The sequence below is a fragment of the Giraffa tippelskirchi genome, chromosome 1 (genome assembly GCF_054371585.1).
Source record: "Giraffa tippelskirchi isolate mGirTip1 chromosome 1, T2T-mGirTip1v1.2.pri, whole genome shotgun sequence".
Lineage (NCBI taxonomy): Eukaryota > Metazoa > Chordata > Mammalia > Artiodactyla > Giraffidae > Giraffa > Giraffa tippelskirchi.
The window spans coordinates 6,984,782-6,997,108 of record NC_137275.1 but is presented as its reverse complement, the minus strand read 5'-3'; the positions used below and the strand labels follow the sequence as shown (position 1 = coordinate 6,997,108).

General features: G+C 41.5%; 1 long non-coding RNA gene across 1 annotated transcript in view; it reads right to left on the bottom strand.

Moving 5' to 3' along the window:
- LOC145547292 (uncharacterized) overlaps positions 1 to 11,512 on the bottom strand; it is a 53,018-nt gene extending 41,506 nt beyond the window's left edge. Inside the window, exons 1-2 of the long non-coding RNA XR_014083709.1 lie at positions 11,332 to 11,512; positions 7,094 to 7,826 (exon numbers count right to left, since the gene is read on the bottom strand). This is a non-coding gene — a long non-coding RNA (uncharacterized LOC145547292). The remainder of the gene's footprint in view (positions 1 to 7,093; positions 7,827 to 11,331) is intronic.
- Positions 11,513 to 12,327: the final 815 nt, after the last annotated feature.

The window sequence follows — 12,327 nt, the reverse complement described above, 5'->3', positions numbered from 1 at the left end:
ACTCCTGCTGTGTCTTAAGGATATGGAATGTAATAGTGGAAGTGGGCTGTTCCTAAATAACAAAAACAGAGGGTGGGCCATGGCAAGGATTAATCTTTTCTAGATCAAAAACCTTTTTCTGATGTAATGAAAGCCATAGACATTTTCACCAGGAAAATGCCCATATTCATACCATCCATTTGTCTGCAATTTAATTCCATGTGTAGATTTAGGGTTTCAAATATTTAAGGGAAGTTTAACAAAAGTTTTATGGAAGAGTGAAAAATACATTCATAACAGAAGCTCTCTCATCTAACCTCCTCTGCACCAACTCACCAGCTTAAATACTGCTCTTCATTTCCTTTTTAAAAGATCCAGCTGAAGCTGAGGTGTCTATATTCACTGTATTCCCTATCTAAATATGGACAACTCTCTATGTGTATTTCTGTCCCCATCACTTAGGGTCTCACTGACCAAGGATCCGAGGTATTTGCTCCTGTGTTAGCTCTGGCTGTCATACAAAATATGATAGAGTGGCTTAAACAACAGAAATGTATTTTCTCGAAGTTATGGAGATTAGAAGTTCCAAGATTCAGGCAATTCAGTTTCTGGTGAGGTCCCTTCTCCTGGCTTGTAGGCAGCCACCATCTTGCTGGGTACCCTATGACCTCTTCTTTGTAGGCAAGTGGGGACAGAGAGGGAGAGAGGAGGGGGAGAAAGAGCAAGCCAGCACTCAAGCTCTCACTGTCTCTTCTTATGAGGACACTAACACCATCAGATCATGTCCCCACCCTTATAATCTCGTGCATGCATGCCAAGTCGCTTCAGTTGTGTCCAACTCTGTGCGACCCTATGGACTGTACCCCACCAGGTTCCTCTGTCCCTGGGATTCTCTAGGCAAGAATACTGGAGCAGGTTTTTCATGCCCTCCTCCAGGGGATCTTCCCAACCCAGAGACCGAACCTGCATCTCTTAAATCTACCTGTGCTGGCACAATCTGGAAAGCCATTTAACCTTAATTTCTTCTTTAGAGGTCCTCTCTACAAGGAGAGACATACTTTTGTTTTGTTTTTGATATTGAGCTGCATGAACTGTTTGTCAGCTGCTTCATTTGCAAATATTTTCTCCCATTCTGAGGGCTGTCTTTCACCTCATTTATGGTTTTCCTTGCTGTGCAAAAGCTTTTAAGTTTAACTAGGTCCCATTTGTGTATTTTTGCTTTCATATTAATGCATACATGTGGAATCTAGAGAAATGGTACTGATGAATCCATTTCCAGGGCAGGAATAGAGAGGCAGATGTAGAGAACAGACATTATGGAAGTGGGGGCATGGAAACAGGATGAATTGGGAGATTAGGACTGACATATATACACTGCCATGTGTAAAACAGATAGATAGTGGGAACCTGCTGTACAACACAGGGAGCTCAGCTCGGTGCTCTGTGGTGACTTAGAGGGGTGGAATTGGTGGTGGGGAGCAAGATCCAAGAGAGAAGTGATATATGTATATGGATAGCTGATTCACTCTGTTGTACAGCAGAAACTAACACAACATTGTAAAGCAATTTTACCCCAACAAATAATTAAAAAAAAAAAAAAAGACCCACTAGGGGTTAGGCCTTCATCACATAAATTTGGTGGTTCAGGAAGGGCTTGATTTGGACACAAACGTTCAGCCATTAACAGCTCGCAAACCTGATTTACACTGACAATTGCATAATTTCCTTAATATAATGTAAATCCAGGTAAAACAAGAATGAGTTATTCAGAATAATGGCACCCCAAAGATGTGCTCACCTTAATCCCCACACCTATGAAAATGCTAGATTATAAAGCAAAGGAGAGTTAAGATTGTAGATGGATTTAAGAGGTTAATGATATAAGGAGACTATCCCGGATTATCCAGGGGACCCAATGAAATTGCATGGGTCCTCAAAAGTGGAAGCAGCCATCAGAAACAAGAAATCCAGAGAGATGGCAACACACGCCAGTCAGAATGGCTGCTATCAAAAAGTCTACAAGCAATAAATGCTGGAGAGGGGGTGGAGAAAAGGGAACCCTCTTACACTGTTGGTGGGAATGGAAACTAGTACAGCCACTATGGAGAACAGTGTGGAGATTCCTTAAAAAACTGGAAATAGAACTGCCATTCAGCCCAGCAATCCCACTGCTGGGCATGCACACCGAGGAAACCAGAATTGAAAGAGACACATGTACCCCAATGTTCATCACAGCACTGTTTACAATAGTCAGGACATGGAAGCAACCTAGATGTCCCATCAGTAGATGAATGGATAAGAAAGCTGTGGTACATATACGCAATGGAATATTACTCAGCCATTAAAAAGAATACATTTGAATCAGTTCTAATGAGGTGGATGCACCTGGAGCCTATTATACAGAGAGAAGTAAGGCAGAAATAAAAACACCAATACAGTATACTAACGCATATATATGGAATTTAGAAAGATAGTAACAATGACCCTATATGTGAGACAGCAAAAGAGACACACATGTAAAGAACAGACTTTTGGACTCTGTGGGAGAAGGTGAGGGTGGGACGATCTGAGAGAATAACATTGAATCATGTGTACTATCATATGTGAAATAGATCGTCAGTCCAGGTTCGATGCATGAGACAGGGCGCTCAGGGCTGGTGCACTGGGATGACCCTGAGGGATGGGGTGGGGGTTCAAGATGGGGAACACATGTACACCCATGGCTGATTCATGTCAATGTTTGGCAAAACCACTACAATATTGTAAAGTAATTAGCCTCCAATTAAAATAAATAAATTAACATTTTTAAAAAGAGGAGTATACCTAATGTTTTTGGCTTTAAAGATGGAGGAGAGGGGTCATAAGGCAAGGAAATTTGACAGTCAGGGAACATACTCTCCCCTAGACCTTCCAGAAAGTATCACAGCTCTATTCGATTTTACCCCAATGAGACACATTTTATCCCAATGTGCTGGACTTCTAATCAGAATTGGAAGACAATAAATGTATGTTGTTTCAAGCCACTAATTTTGTTGTAATCTGTTACAGCAACAGTAAAAAATATAGAGAACAAGGAAAATAGAAGCCCCATAATTTTTTTTCCCATAAGAACTGGGGTAATTCTTTAGAAAGACTTGCTAGCAAGTTAAGTCAAAGTAAACATTTGTGCCATATTAAGTGTAGCACAGACAAATTTTAAAACATCAGTGGGGAAAAAAATGGGGCAGAAGAAAATCTAAAGATAAATGAAAGCTTAGATATATATTTTAGAACTATAGAAAGATACTTCATGACAGATTTAAAATACACTATAAATCCCAATCATAATACCGTTATAAAACTGATAAAAAACAAATAAAAAGAGAAAATATCAAAAAGGGAGATGGTCATAAAATAAAATTATCTTCACCTGACTCTCACCAGAGTAATAGGAGCCAAAAAATAAAAATAAAAACAGTATGATGTCTTCAAAGTGGCAGATAAAATTTCTGCCAACTCAAACCCTTGTACCCAGGGAATATACCCTTCAAAAAAAAAAAAAGATTAAAATGAAGACACTTTTAGACAAAAATAGAATTTGTTACCAACAGATTAAAAGAAATACCAAAAAGAAGGAAAATGGTCAGAAATAGAAGCTGTATGGAAGAAAAAATAATTATGTATAACTCTAAATGAATAAATAAAAGATTGAAGGCAGGAGGAGAAGGGGACAACAGAAGATGAGATGGTTGGATGGCATCACCGACTCAACGGGCATGAGTTTGGGTAAACTCCAGGAGTTGGTGATGGACAGGGAGGCCTGGCATGCTGCAGTCCATGGGGTCGCAAAGAGTCGGACACGACTGAGCAACTAAACTGAACTGAACTGAACTGAACTAAATGAATAAATGGATAGATAAATATAAAATTTCTTACGGGGTTTGTTCTATAACAGGTTTGTCAGGTATAGCTAGAATAGGTAAGTGCAGTTAAAGAGTTTTATCATCCTTATATGGACTGGAACATGATAAAGACAATTATTTACATTGGATTTTTTAAGTCATAAAAACATATCATAAAGTTGAGAGTAACCAATAAAAGAAAATGTCAGTAGTTTATTACTTCTTTAGTAAAGCTAATTACTTGCGTTTTATAGAACAATTACGCACAGTGCAGAAAGTTATAATACAGTAAGTAAATTATACGAGCATGCTCAGTTGTGTTGGACTCTTTGGGACCCCATGGACTGTAGCCCACCAGGCACCTCTGTCCTTGGAATTCTCAGGCAAGAATACTGGAGTGGGTAGCCATTCCCTTCTCCAGGGGACCTTCCCAACCCAGGAATTGAACCCATGTCTCCCATGTCTCCTTGCATTGGCAGGCAAATGGATTCTTTACCACTGAGTCACCTGGGAAGCCCAAGTAAATTTTAATAACATGCTAATTGGGGTCGCACAGAGTCGGACATGACTGAAGCGACTTAGCAGCAACAATAGGAGAGGAGATTGCAATAATTTCTTAAAGAAAGTAGTAAAGAAGAGAAAAAGGTGGGGCAAGTATTTAGATGGAATTGACTCTGAGAAGGCAAGAGGGAGCATTTTGGACTGAAGGAAAAGTTCTCTAGATTGGTGACAGTAGTGCATACATAGCTATATGCATTTTTTCAGAATTAATTAAATTGTATACTTTAAAAGTTGGGAGAAGGGGACGACAGAGAACAAGATGGTTGAATGGCATCACCGACTCAATGGACACCAGTTGGAGATGGTGAAGGACAGGGAAGCTTGGAATGCTGCAGTCCTGGGGATGCAGAGTCAGCCAGGACTGAACGACTGAACAACAGCAACAATACTTATAAAAGGTGAGTTAATTGTATGAAATTATACCTCAATAAGTTGTATTTAAAAAGAAACTGGTGTGACCCAGTGAAATGTTGCTGTTGAGAGCTGTGTGCTCTACCGGGATTCGTGACCTCTGGAGGAAAGGATTTCAATCCAGGGCCAGAGATAAGGATTGACTACTCAGAGCTTTTTGTGTAGCAAAGTTTTATTAAAGTATCATAGAGATAGGGAGAGCTTCTGACATAGACATAAGAAGGGGACAGAAAGAGTGCCCCCCTACTAGTTTTAGCAAGGCGTTTTATGTCTGTTAGCAAGCTGCTAATCAGGGAAGAGAGACACCTCAAGGCTGAGGGAGTTTCACCAGGCCCCTCTCCCACAATATGCATTTTTGAGATAGGATGGCTCGAGGTGTGTCATCACCCAGCCATAGAACAATTGACATGAATACTGAGTTGTTGAGCTGTTATCAGCCCAAGGTTTGAGAAAAGAAAAAAGCTAGTCTTAGGCAGAACCCTTTTGAAGAGAGGCAGATTCCAAAGCAAATATGTGGTTTCACTAACATTGCCTCAGAAAAAACATTTCCGTAAGAAACACATTGGTTAGCTCAAGGTTTGAGAAAAGTTCAGGCAGAACCAGGTATCGTCAACTCAGAATTAAAACTCAGAATTAAAAGAAGCCTCTTTTAATTTCGTGTAAAGAAGGGAAGAAAAGTCAACCACTTGCAGTTTATTTCCTCCTGCTGCTTGGGAACCTCTGGTCTTCCTACCTGTTAACCCGCTCACCAATAGGCCTTAAAACAAGAAAATCACTAAGTTGGAATAGGGTCATTTTATGAAATAAAAGTTTTATTTACCAGGAAGATGTAGTATTTATAAACAAACATGAAATAAATGATCTCAAGACATCTAGAGCAGTAATAATAAACAGATATAAACAGAAAAATAAGCAAATCCAAAATCAAAATGCTGGATTGCTTTCTTTTATTTAAGATTTTTTTTGATGTGGACCAATTTTAAAGTCTTTATTGAATTTGTTACAATATTGCTTCTGTATTGTGTTTCAGTTTTTTGGCCATGAGACATGTAAATCTTAGCTCCCTGACCAGGGATTGAACCTGCACCCCCAATATTGAAAGGCAAGGTCTTAAGAACTGGATCATCAGGGAAGTTTCAAAATAGTGGATATTAATCAGCTTTCTCAGTAACTGATAGAACAAATAGACAAAAGCAGTACAAATATAAAAGATTTGACAACATGAAAACCACAACCCATCTAATTTATTTACACAGAATGATGCGAACAACAACTGCATAATAAACATGCTGTCATGCGTACATGTGAAGTACTTGCCAGTATTTTTAACTAAAGCACACCTAAAATTTTTTCAAAGATTAAAATCACAAATAGTATAGTCTGACAATAGTAGAAATAAGCTGGACATCAATAACGAAAAGATAACTAGAAAATAATCTTATATTTGAAGATAAGAAAGTATTCTTTTGAATTAATTCCCAAGTCAAAGAAGAAATCACAATGAAAAAATTTAAAAATCTTGAAATTAATAATAAGAAAATATATCAAAATTTCTAGAATGTAGATAAGTTGTGTTCAGAGGGCAATTTATACTCTATCAGAAAAAGATAACACATTAAAAATCAATGACTTAAGCATCAATCTCAAGAAGTTTGAAAAAAGAAACAGTAAATTAAATCCTAAGAAGGAAAGAACAGAGCAGAAACCAATGAAATAGAAAACAGACATACAACAGAATCAATTGTGTTCAAAGCTTGTTATTTGAAAAGACTAAGACAACTGATCAACTCCTGGCAAGAATGAACAAAAAGAGAAGGTTAAAAAACCAACATCATAAATGAGAAGGATGATAGAAGTAGAAAGTTCTAGAAAAGAAAAACATGGTCAGATCAATGGTTTCCTGGGGTTAAAGATGTGGGACATTACTGGTTAGCCAGGGAGAGAGGAAAGGTTCTATATCTTCTTTGGTGTAACACCCTCCTGGGTACACACATTTGTCCATGTTCACTGAATTGTACACTTAAAAGTTGTTCATTGTATATGAATTTATAAATGTTTTATAAACACATACTTTTGTATATGTTACACAAATAACATATGTATATATGTTATTGTCTATGAATTATATCTTAAGAAAGTTTACTTTAAGGAAAAAAGTAGCAATGATTAGAAAGCGAGAGAAAAACCACCACTATTCAAAGATATGTAGAGAAGCCAAAGGAAATACCCATCACCAACTCCTGGAGCTTGCTCAAACTCACGTCCATTGAGTCAGTAACGCCATCCAATCATCTCATCCTCTGTCGTCCCCTTCTCCTCCCACCTCCAATCTTTCCCAGCATCAGAATCTTCTCCAATGAGTTGGCTCTTCACATCAGGTGCACAAAGTATTGGAGCTTCAGCATCAGTCCTTCCAATGAATATACAGGACTGATCTCCTTTAGGATGGACTGGTTTGATCTCCTTGCAGTCCAAGGAACTCTCAAAAGTCTTCTCCAACACCACTGTTCAAAAGCATCAATTCTTCACCACTCAGCTTTTTTAAGGGTCCAACTCTCACATCCATACATGACTACTGGAAAAACCATAACTTTAACTAGAATGGACCTTTGTCGGTAATGTAATGTCTCTGATTTTTAGTACACTGTCTAGGTTTGTCATAGCTTTTCTTCCAAGGAGCAAGCATCTTTTAATTTCATGGCTGCAGTCACCATCTGCAGTGATTTTGGAGCCCAAGAAAATAAAGTCTCTCACTGTTTCCATTGTTTCTCCATCTATTTGCCATGGAGTGATGGGACTGGATGCCATGATCTTAGTTTTTTGAATGTTGAGTTTTAAACCAGCTTTTTCACTCTTCTCTTTCACTTTCATCAAGAGGCTCTTTAGCTCCTCTTCACTTTCTGCCATAAAGGTGGTGTTATCTGCATATCTGAGGTTATTGATATTTCTCCTGGCAATCTTGATTCTACTTGTGCTTCATCCGGGCTGACATTTCTACGAACAACAGATAGAAACTGATATCCAAGAAATAGTATCATTTACAATAGCATTATAGTATACTCCATAGCTTAACTGTCAACATAATTTGCATAGTCATTGTAAAATATCCATTGAATATTGATATCCATTTATAAGCAAATTAGGACAATTATAATGGTGAGACAGTAAAAACACAGCAGAGGCAAGAGTTGGGAAGAGAGTTAAACACCTAAACCCAGTATTTGGAAGTAAGAGGGTGAAGATTGAAAAAGATCAACCAGTGGCAATGTAAGTAGTTTATTTAGAGATGTAGAGGTAGAAATATGTTTTGACAAAAACATATTTTTGTCAAATTTTGCATATTTGCATAGTTTTGATAAATATAAAATGACTTTAAAGAAAGAACATGAACGTTGAAATCAGACAGCCCTGCATTTGAAATCCATCTTTTTTTTAGCTTTTTACCCTTGGTGGAATCACATAATATTCCCAAGACTTAGATTTTTCATCTGTAGGATAGGAATAATAGCACTTATTTCATAGGGTTCTCATGGAGACTGGAGTAAGTAAAAATAGAGTCATGGGCAACAGAATACTTAAAACCCAAACTGATTGTAGCCAAAACAAAGAAAGAAAACGGTCGTAGCCAATTCTTCCTTATTAGAGGCAGATAGGAGACACAGAAGAACTACTTACTTTATTTTTTTTTATTTTTAATCTTTTTAATTTTTTTAATTTTAATATTATTGGAGTATAGTTGACTTGGGGCTTCCCAGGTGGCATCAGTGATAAAGAATCCACCTGCCAATGCAAGCTGACATAAGAGATGCAGGTTCAATCCCTGGGTTGGGAAGATACCCTGGAGGAGGGCATGGAAGCCCACTCCAGTATTCTTGCCTGGAGAATCCCATGGACAGAGGAGCTTGGCGGGCTACAGTCCACAGGGTCACAAAGAGTCAGACATGACTGAATGAACTTAACACGCATGCATGCCTAGTTGACTCACAATGTTGTATTAGCCTCAGATGTGCAGTAAAAGAGAAACACAATTTAGATCCTGTGGTGGGAAAGTTTTCTGTCCAGGAAAACTTCTCTTACAGAACCTTGGATGAGAGGAGAGATGGATAGATAGCAAGAGATGCAGAATTGACAGCTCTTCTTTTACCATAGCATCTTAATGAGTCATGGTGGCCAGTGGTCATTGTCTTTGGTTCTCCAGGATCATAAACCCCTTCTATGTGTATGGGTCCCCTTGGGAGCCAAGACCAGCCTACAGGGAGCTGGTGTCACAGCAGACCCACGGTGGTGGTGGCACTGCCAGCGGTCCATCTGCCATCCAGCAGTGGCTCTACGTGATTTCACTCGGGTCTCCCAGACTCCTCATTTTTGCCTGTTCATTTCCTGGGCCTGGGTCTCCAACAGCCTTGTCGATTCTTGAGCTCCTTCATTTCCCCTCAATAAGCTCTTCTGCTTAATTCATCCAGAATCCATCTTTGTTACCTGCAACTAAGAACAGTGTTGGGTACATGAGTCTTCAACACGTGAAAGATGGTCTGGATTTGAACTTGGGAGCAGAGAAAGGATTGGGAATGAGTTGGCCGTGCTGTGCTTCAGTCATGTCTGATCTTTTGTGACCCCATGGACTGTAGGCCTGCAGGTTCCTCTGTCCATAGGATTCTCCAGGCAAGAACACTGGAGTGGGTTGGAATGAGTTGGGTTACTCTGCAAAATAAGATGGAGAAAATCACTTCTCGGCCTTTTGGTTAAGATCAAGAAGATGGGGAAAGCTTTGTTTTTTTTTTCCCCCTTCTCAGAAGACAAGAAAAAAGATGAGGAAATGGGAAGAAAAGAGAGAAAATATCCAAGCAGCTTTACAGAGTGGCTAAAGGACATTTAAGGAAAAGATTTTGGTGACTAGAATTCAGTTTAAGGGATTTTCATTGTTGTTATAGGATCCCTATCACCATCAGACCAAGCAACCAGTGAAGTCATATTTAGTCACTTAGATCTTATGTAAGCAGAGATTTTTGATGGAAAACCAGGAAGGAGTCCTGGAAAACCAGGACTCAACATGGAACAGAACAAAGATGTGGTTTAGCCAAGCACTGTGACAATTTATAAATCAAACTTGGGTGGGTACAATAGAAGATTTAGAGACAGTTGGAAAAGTCTTAAAGGGACTCATCTTCCTTCACCCTTAAACTCCCTTCAGATTGGAAAAGATGAAGAACTCTCTGTAGACAGAATGTAATTCGAGTCTTTTCATTTGAATCTCCAAAGACAGCCTCAACTGACATTTGGGTTCAAAACAAGAGCTGGACTAGAGAGAATTAAATGGAATTATTCTTAAGACATGGTGTTTGAAGCATCTCCAAAAGCCTGCAAAGTGTCTTAGTCACTCAGTCGAGTCCAACACTTTGTGACCCCCTCTTTGCAGATCCCCCTCACCGGTAGCCTGCCAGGCTCCTCTGTCCATGGGATTCTCCAGGCAAGAATACTGGAGTGGGTAGCTATTTCCTTCTCCAAGGAATCATCCCGATTCAGGAATCGAACTCGGGTCTCTTGCATTGCAGGTAGATTCTTTACTGTCTGAGCTACCAGAGAAGCCTGCAGTTCATCTCTATTTTCTGAAGTCACCAGGTGAAAGATGGGGGTGGGGAGGGCCTTGTCCAGCCTCGTCCAAGAGGCTCAGTGATTGGATATGAGCCTCCAGTCAGAACAGAAGCACCAAGAATGACCTAAAAAAAGAAAAGGTCAATTTTCTCAGAAAGAACTGAGGGTCAAAGCCAAGGAAGTTGAGTTCAAAAAGGAAATCCAATCTGAAGCCAAGAAGCTCAGCTATGGGGCTGTTGCCAGGAGTGAAGCAAGGAGTACCTGGTAAACTGCGGCGCTTGAACAGGAGGATGCTCGGGCTTGTATCTGCTGCTGTCTGGGAGGTTTGGGGGCCTCCCTGGAGGCTCAGCAGTAAAAAATCCACCTGCAATGCAGGAGCCACAGTAGACATAGATTTGATCCTCGAGTTGGAAAGATCCCCTGGAGGAAAGCGTGGCAACCCATCCCAGTATTCTTGCCTGGGAAACCCCATGGACAGAGGAGCTTGCTAGGCTATAGTCCATGGGGTCGCAAAGAGTCAGACGCAACTGAGCACATAGACACAACATGCAGACACTTCAAGATGTTTGTTGACTGAATAAATGACATTGAAGCCTCATATATAAACCGTAAGAACCCACCAACTAAAGTCTGATTCTTGGCTGTCTCCTGGGGGGTCGATCAGGATGGTGGAGTAAGAGGACATGGAGTTCACCTCCCCACCACGAACACATCGAAAGTACATCTGCCTGTGAACAAGCCTCACTGAGAACTAACTCAGAAATGGCAAAAAGACTCCAGTACAACCAAAGCTGTAAGAAAGAGCCACAGGCGATTGGTAGGAAGGAAAGAAAAGCGATCAGGCCATCACGTGTGCCTCTGGAAAGGGACTCAGAGGAAAAGGGAGAATACATGGGCAGAGCCGCACCTGGGGAGTGAGCCATGAGAGACACAGACTGGTGCCACAGTCCTGGTCTCCTGCGAGGAGGATGACAAGCCTCCCTGGCCAGTTGGGGGTCCCCTGGGACTGCCGGGAGGGCTGTGGGAAGCCTGGACTCCGCTCATGAGGGGCATATGCGCTGGCTTGCCCCCCGGCAGGGTAGAGAGGCGCTGTTAGAGGTCTGCTGTAGAGGTTGCCAGGTTTCCGGTGGTGCTGGGGTGCCCACTCCAGCCCACGTCACAGAGCCACGCTGGAGGTGGGGCAGAAGCGACGGGGGCGAACACTCAGCCGTGGACCCAGAGGAGAAGCGGTCCTGGGGCAGAGCCTGGGTGGGGGTGCTGCGGCCACTGCTGGCACTGATTCAAGCAGCCCGTCAGAAGCTGCCCAGAACTGTGGCCGCAACCGTTCCGCCCCCACTCACACCTGGGGACTCCACGCCAGCCCCACCAGCCCTGTGGTGTGGCTCCCTGCCAGGGAGGAGTGGTGGAGGCTGGGGCAGTGATGCAGGAAAAAGACGACTTCCATGTGATGCTGACTCTGAGAAGAATGAGAGAAAGAAACTGCAGGTGCTGCACAGACAGCGCATTGAGGACAGCCCCGAACTCTGCCTGCGGCCAGCCCCATGGCGGTTTATAAACCAAGCCAGCATAGGACCAATAGAAGGTTTAGAGGAGAAGCCGTAAAGTACCTCATCCTAGCACCCCCCTTTCCAGCCCCGCCCCCTACCAAGGCGCCAACTGTCAGTACACCCCGAGAAAGGATGCGACTTGTGTCCACGGCAAGTCCAGTCCTCTCAGCAAGGACACTGGGCACATGCTGTCGGTGTAGGGACACTTCCGCCTGAGAATACCCTTTCAGCATCACAGTGGGTGACCGCTTCATCTAAATCCATAGAGGGAGAGAAAGTCAAGCAAAATGAAAAGGCAGGCCAACTGCTCTCACTTAAAAGAGCAAAAGAAAACTCCTGAAAAAATAATGAAACAC